This window comes from Melospiza melodia, chromosome 26 (genome assembly GCF_035770615.1).
Source record: "Melospiza melodia melodia isolate bMelMel2 chromosome 26, bMelMel2.pri, whole genome shotgun sequence".
NCBI classification, from domain to species: Eukaryota; Metazoa; Chordata; class Aves; order Passeriformes; family Passerellidae; genus Melospiza; species Melospiza melodia.
This window is the reverse complement of record NC_086219.1, coordinates 5,432,762-5,440,554: the sequence shown is the minus strand read 5'-3', so window position 1 is coordinate 5,440,554 and position 7,793 is coordinate 5,432,762.

The window sequence follows — 7,793 nt, the reverse complement described above, 5'->3', positions numbered from 1 at the left end:
GTGGGGTGTCCCCCCCTTTCCCCAGCCCTTCCCCCCGGGGCACGCTGATCTTATCGCGCATTCCTGCTTCGCCCTCCCCTTCCCCCCCCACCGCATTAACCCTTCGCAGCCCGTGCAGGTGGCGCCCACCCTCCGTGGGCCGCGTGGGAATGGGAGCACCCCCCCCCACACGTGGATGTAGGGCCAGCATCGCGGCCAGGGGGGGTCATGGGGCCGCTCCGTCCCCAAACCCCCCCCCGTTTCTCAGCAGAATGAAGGGTGGGGGGTTGCAAAGTGGGGCTCCCCCCCCTCTGTGCCCCCCCGGGCGTGGGTGGGAGCCCCACGGAGAGCGGGGGGGCCGCGCTGGCAGCCCGGCCCCGAGCACAAGGCCCCCTCTGTTCTCCATGCCGGGCACCCGCCCAACCCCAAACCGCCCCCGGGCCCCCCAGCCCGCACCCACCGGGACCCCCCCCCCCCCGCCCATCGGTGCCACCCCGAGGTGCCACCCCCGCCCCGCTGCCCCCAGCGCGGTGGGGAGCCCCCCAGGGGTATTTTGGGATGGTTATTTTTAGGGTGAGCGGCGCCACCATCACCCTTTAAATTTAGCCGGGGCGGGGGATGGGGTGCGGTGCGCACGGGGGGGACCCCAAAAGCAGGACAGGAGTGTCCCTAGGGGTGACCCCCCTAGCCAGGGCAGGGGGTGGGGGGACAGGGGGGCTGGACCGCCATGGGGGGGTTTGTGGGGTGATGGGAACCATCCCCACTCCGGGGTCGTGGGGGACCCCAATTCCCTGAAGGAACGGGGGGTGACAGAGCCCCCCCACCCAGACTGGGGCCCTCACACGGGGGTCACGGGGACCCCACTCCCACGGGGATATGGGGTGGGTGACCCCATGCACCCCCGGGCCATGGGGGACCTCACACCCCATAGAGGACAGGCAGGGGGACCCCAAATCCCCCATGCCCAGATGGGGCAGGGCATGGGGAGAGGGACCCCCCGATACTTTGGGGGGACACTGCAATTCCCAGGGTGGGCCCTGGGGTCTCCACGGGACTCTGGTACAGGGGGGGACCCCCAATCCCTTCATGAACAGGGACCCCCACATCTCCTTGGTGTCCTGGGGGACCCCAATTCCGGGATCACAAGGATCCTCAAGTCCTTCGAGAGACACAAACTCCGTGAGGGACCCCAACTCCCAGAGGGATCTCCAACTCCCAGAGGGGTTCCTGACTACTCTAGGGGACCCCAACTCCTGCAGGGGACCCCAGCTCCTTCAGGAGACCTCAGCTCTGAGGTACCCAAATCCTTTAGGGGATCCCAAAATCCTGTGGGGACCCCAACTCCTTTAAGGGCCCCAAATACTTCAAGGCACCCCAAAACCACAGGGGGCTCACAACTGCTCCATGGAACTCCCACTGCGGGGACCCCAACTCCTGTAAGGGACGGGAATTCCAGCTCCCAGGACCCCGACTCATTTGAGGATCCTAGTTCCGTGTGAGGAGACCCCAACTCCTGCAAGGGCCCCCAGATCCTTTCCGAGCCCCCAAATCCGCGGGTGGAGACCCCGGCTCCCTTCAGGCACCCCAAATCCTTCAGATCTCCCCAACTCCTATAAGGGACCCCAATTCCTTTAAAGGCCCCAAATACTTCAAGGCACCCCAAAACCACAGGGGGCTCACAACTGCTCCGTAGAAGTACCGCTCCGGGGACCCCAACTCCTGTAGGGGACCCCAACTCCTATAGGAATTCCAGCTTTTGGGACCCCGACTCCTTTGGGGATCCCAGCTCCGTATGGGGACATTCCAGCTCCTGCAAGGGCCCTCAGCTCCTTTCAGAACCCCCAAATCCGCGGGTGGAGACCCCGGCTCCTTTCAGGCACCCCAAATCCTTCAGATCTCCCCAACTCCTTGGCGGGACCCCAACCCCCGACTCCTTTGGGGATCCCAGCTCCGTGTGAGGAGACCCCAACTCCTGCAAGGGCCCCCAACTCCTGCAAGGGCCCCCAAGCTCCTTTCCGAGCCCCCAAATCCGCGGGTAGAGACCCCGGCTCCTTTCAGGCACCCCAAATCCTTCAGATCTCCCCAACTCCTCGGCGGGACCCTGTTGAGGACCCCAACCCCCAACTCCTTTGGGGATCCCAGCTCCGTAGGGGGAGACCCCAACTCCTTTCCGAGCCCCCAAATCCGCGGGTGGAGACCCCGACTCCTTTCACACCCCCCCCAAATCCTTCAGATCTCCCCAACTCCTCGGCGGGACCCCAACTCCCCAACTCCTTTGGGGATCTTAGCTCCGTGTGAGGAGACCCCAACTCCTGCAAGGGCCCTCAGCTCCTTTCAGAGCCCCCAAATCCGCGGGTGGAGACCCCGGCTCCTTTCACACCCCTCCAAATCCTTCAGATCTCCCCAACTCCTCGGCGGGACCCCAACTCCCCGCTCCTCCCCGGGCCCCCCCAGCCCGGTCCGGGGTCCCCGGGCGCCCCCAGCCGCACTCACCGGCCCGAGGCTCCCCAGCAGCAGCAGCAGCAGCAGGAGGGTCCGCAGCGCCGCCGGGCCCCGCCGCCCCATCGCCGCACGGCCCCGCCGAGCTCGCCCCGCTCGCTCCGCTCCGCTCCGGCCGCGCCGCCGCCCCGGGACCGCCCCGCCCCCCCCCGGGACCCCCCCGGCCCGCGGGGCGGGGCCGCGCAGCGCGCGCCCGACGGGGGACACGGGGGGGGGGGGGGAAAGGGACACCGGGACAAGGCTGGGGATGGCACCGGGACTGGGGATGGCACCGGGACACGGCTGGGGATGGCACCGGGACATGGGGACACCGGGAACTTGTACCGGGACACGGCTGGGGATGGCACCGGGACATGGGGACACCGGGAACTTGTACCGGGACACGGGGACACCGGGACACGGCTGGGGATGGCACCGGGACACCGGGACACCGGGAACTTGTACCGGGACACGGGGACACCGGGACACGGCTGGGGATGGCACCGGGACACCGGGACACCGGGACACGGCTGGGGATGGCACCGGGACACGGGGACACCGGGACACGGCTGGGGATGGCACCGGGACACGCCTGGGGATGGCACCGGGACACGGCTGGGGATGGCACCGGGACACCGGGACACGGCTGGGGATGGCACCGGGACACGGGGACACCGGGAACTTGTACCGGGACACGGGGACACCGGGACACGGCTGGGGATGGCACCGGGACACGGGGACACCGGGACACGGCTGGGGATGGCACCGGGACATGGGGACACCGGGACACGGCTGGGGAATGGCACCGGGACACGGGGACACCGGGACAAGGCTGGGGATGGCACCGGGACATGGGGACACGGCTGGGGATGGGCACCGGGACACGGGGACACCGGGAACTTGTACCGGGACACGGGGACACCGGGACACGGCTGGGGATGGCACCGGGACACGGCTGGGGATGGCACCGGGACTGGGGATGGCACCGGGACACGGCTGGGGATGGCACCGGGACTGGGGATGGCACCGGGACACGGAGACACCGGGAACTTGTACCGGGACACGGGGACACCGGGACACGGCTGGGGATGGCACCGGGACACGGCTGGGGATGGCACCGGGACATGGGGACACCGGGACACGGCTGGGGATGGCACCGGGACATGGGGACACCGGGAACTTGTACCGGGACACGGCTGGGGATGGCACCGGGACACGGGGACACCGGGACAGGGCTGGGGATGGCACCGGGACACGGGGACACCGGGAACTTGTACCGGGACACGGGGACACCGGGACACGGCTGGGGAATGGCACCGGGACATGGGGACAGCCCGGGGAAATGGCACCGGGACACCCCTGGGAACTTGTACCGGGACACCGGGACACGGCTGGGGAATGGCACTGGGACACCGGGACACATCCGGGAACGGGCACGGGGACACGAGGACACGGCTGGGGAATGACACCGGGACAGCCCCGGGAACTCCTACAGGGACATGGGGACACTCCCGGGAACTGGCACTGGGACACCCCCGGGAACGGGCACTGGGACACGGGGACACCCCGGGAAGTCCTACAGGGACACGGGGACATTCCCGAGAACTGGCGCTGGGACAGGGGGGACACCTCTGGGAAGTGGCACCAGGACAGGGGGACACCCCCAGGAACTTGTACAGGGACACGGGGACATTCCCGAGAACTGGCACTGGGACACGGGGACACCCTTGAGAAGTGGCACTGGGACACGGACACGTGGGACACCCCCAGGAACCGGCACAGGGACACGGGGACACCTCTGGGAACTGGCACTGGGACACGGGAACACTGGGTCACAGCTGGGAAATGGCACTGGGACACTGGGTCACAGCTGGGAAATGGCACTGGGACACTGGGACACTCCCGGGAACTGGCACTGGGACACCGGGACATGGCTGGGAACGGGCACGGGGACATGGGGACACCCCGGGAACTTGTACTGGGACACCCCCGGGAACGGGCACCGGGACAGCCCCGGGAAGTGGCACTGGGGACACCTCGGGAACTTGTGCGGGGACATGGGGACACCTCCGGGAACTGGCACTGCAACATTGGGACAGCCCCGAGTGATTGTACCGGGACATATTTGGCCACTGGCACTGGGACAAGGGGACACCACTGGGAAATGGGGACACCCCTGGGAACTGGCACTGGGACAAGGGGACACCACTGGGAAATGGCACCGGACACCGGGACAGCCCTGGGAACTGGCACTGGGACACACGGACACCGCTGGGAGCTTGTACAGGGACAGGGGGACACCCCCAGGAGCTTGTACAGGGACACGGGGACACCCCCAGGAACATCTGCAGGGACACGGGAGGCACGGGGAACACGGAGGGGCACAGGGACACCTGGGGACAGCTCTGGGGTCTCGCAGAGTTTGAGGACTGTGACACGGGGACACCCCGGGAACATTTACACAGAGGGACACGGGGAGAAACTCTGAGAATTTATCTGGGGACGTGGGGTGACACCCCTGGGAACGCTTGCAGGGACACCAGGGGGACGGGGGGGGACACATGGGGACACCCCTGGGAACGTGCACTGGGTGTGGGGTGTGGGGGGACAGCCCTGGAAACTTTTGCAGGGACATGGCGGGGACACAGGGGACAATTCTGAGAGCTTAAACTGGGGCACGGCTGTGTGGGGACATCCCTGGGGACTTCCAGGAGGGCACGAGGGTGCGTGGGGACACGGGGGTACAGGGGTGGTCACCTGTGGAAACCTCTGCTGGGACACACGGGTGCCTGGGGACGCTCCTGGCAACTCCTCCTGGACGTGGAGGCGCATGGGGACACTGCGGGACAGCTGTGGGAACTGGCACAGGGACACGTGGGGACACCGTGGGGACACCCCCGGGAGATTTATGGGGACACAAGTGTGGGGGGGAGAATGGGGAGGCACCCCTGGGAACTTTTATGGGGACAAGGGGTGTGTGGGGGACACCCCTGGGGACTTGTACAGGGTCGTGGGGTGCAGGACATCATGGAGCACCTGTGGGGACATCTGTGGGGACACAGGGGTGTGTGGGGACATGGGCAGCTGCAGGGTGACACGGGGGTGTCACTGTGGAGCACCTGCAGGAACTGTTGTGGGGACATGAGGGGACACGGGGGTCACCCCTGGGAACTTTGACAAGGACATGGGAGCGCATGGGGACGCGTTGGGACACCGCTGGGAACTTTAATGGGGACATAGGTGTCACCTCTGGGGATTTGTACAGGGTCATGGGAGCACTGCAGGGGACACGGAGAACTCCTGTGGGAACTTCCATGAGGGTTCTGGCGTGCATGGGGACACCTGGGGACACTCCTGGGAACATTTACAAGAATATAAGGGTGCAGGGGACACCTTGGGACACCCCTGGGAACTTTAACAGGGACACAGGTGTCACCTCTGGGGACTTGTACAGGGTCATGGGAGCATGTGGGGACACTGCAGGGGACATGGAGAACTCCTGTGGGAACTTCCACATGGGTTCTGGGGTGCGTGGGGACACCTTGGGACACCCCTGGGAATTTTAACAGGGACACAGGTGTCACCTCTGGGGACTTTAACAGGGTCATGGCAATGCCTGGGGACACCTTGGGACACCCCTGGGAACATTTACAAGGATATAGGGGTGCAGGGGACACCTTGGGACACCCCTGGGAACTTTAACAGGGACACAGGGGCCACCTCTGGGGATTTCTACTGGGTCATGGGAGCACCTGGGGACACCCCTGGAGACTTTACAAGGACATGGAGTGTGTGGGGACCTTGGGAACTTTAACAGGGCCACAGGTGTCACCTCTGGGGACTTGTACAGGGTCATGGGAACGTGTGGGGACACTGCAGGGACACCCCTGGGAACATGTACAAGGACACGAGAGCCCTTGGGGACACCTTGGGACACCCCTGGGAAAAATAACAGGGCCACAGGTGTCACCTCTGGGGACTTCTACAAGGACATGCGAGCACCTGGGGACACCTTGGGACACCCCTGGGAACATTTACAAGGACAAGGGAGCATGTGGGGACACCCTGGAACACCCCTGGGAACTTTAATGGGGACACAGGTGTCACCTCTGGGGACTTCTGCAGGGACATGGGGGTGTGTGGGGACACCTTGGGACACCCCTGGGAACTTTAACAGGGACACAGGTGTCACCTCTGGGGACTCCTACAGGGTCATGGGAGCATGTGGGGACACTGCAGGGACACGGAGAACTCCTGTGGGAGCTTCCATGAGGGTTCTGGTGTGCGTGGGGACACCTTGGGACACCCCTGGGAATTTTAATAGGGACACAGGTGTCACCTCTGGGGACTTTAACAGGGTCATGGCAATGCCTGGGGACACCTTGGGACACCCCTGGGAACATTTACAAGGATATAGGGGTGCAGGGGGACACCTTGGGACACCCCTGGAACTTTAACAGGGACACAGGGGCCACCTCTGGGGATTTCTACTGGGTCGTGGGAGCACCTGGGGACACCCCTGGGGACTTAACAAGGACATGGAGTGTGTGGGGACCTTGGGAACTTTAACAGGGCCACAGGTGTCACCTCTGGGGACTTGTACAGGGTCATGGGAGCGTGTGGGGACACTGCAGGGACACCCCTGGGAACATGTACAAGGACATGAGAGCCCTTGGGGACACTTTGGGACACCCCTGGGAACTTTAACGGGGACACAGGTGTCACCTCTGGGGACTTGTACAGGGTCATGGGAGCATGTGGGGACACGGAGAACTCCTGTGGGAACTTCCATGAGGGTTCTGGTGTGCATGGGGACACCTTGGGACACCCCTGGGAACTTTAACAGGGACACAGGTGTCACCTCTGGGGACTCCTACAGGGTCATGGGAATGCTTGGGGACACCTGGGGACATCCCTGGGAACTTTAACAGGGACACAGGTGTCACCTCTGGGGACTTCTGCAGGGACATGGGGGTGTGTGGGGACACTGCAGGGACACGGAGAACTCCTGTGGGAACTTCCACGAGGGTTCTGGGGTGCGTGGGGACCCCCCCGGCTGTGTGAGGGGGTTTGGGGGCAATGGAGGGACATGGGGGGCTCTGGGAGCAATGGGGGGCATGGGGGGCTGTGGGGGCACCAGGGAATTATAGGGGCTGTGAGGGGGCACGGGGGGATCTATGGGGGCACCGGGGTGTGGAGAGGGCACTATGGGGGCACAGGGGGGTACAGGGGCTATGGGGGTGCCAGGGGCTCAGGGCCATGGGGGCACTGAGCTTTACAGGGTCTATAGGGCACCCCAGGGACATAAAGTGATTTAGGGGGGCTGTAGGGGTGCA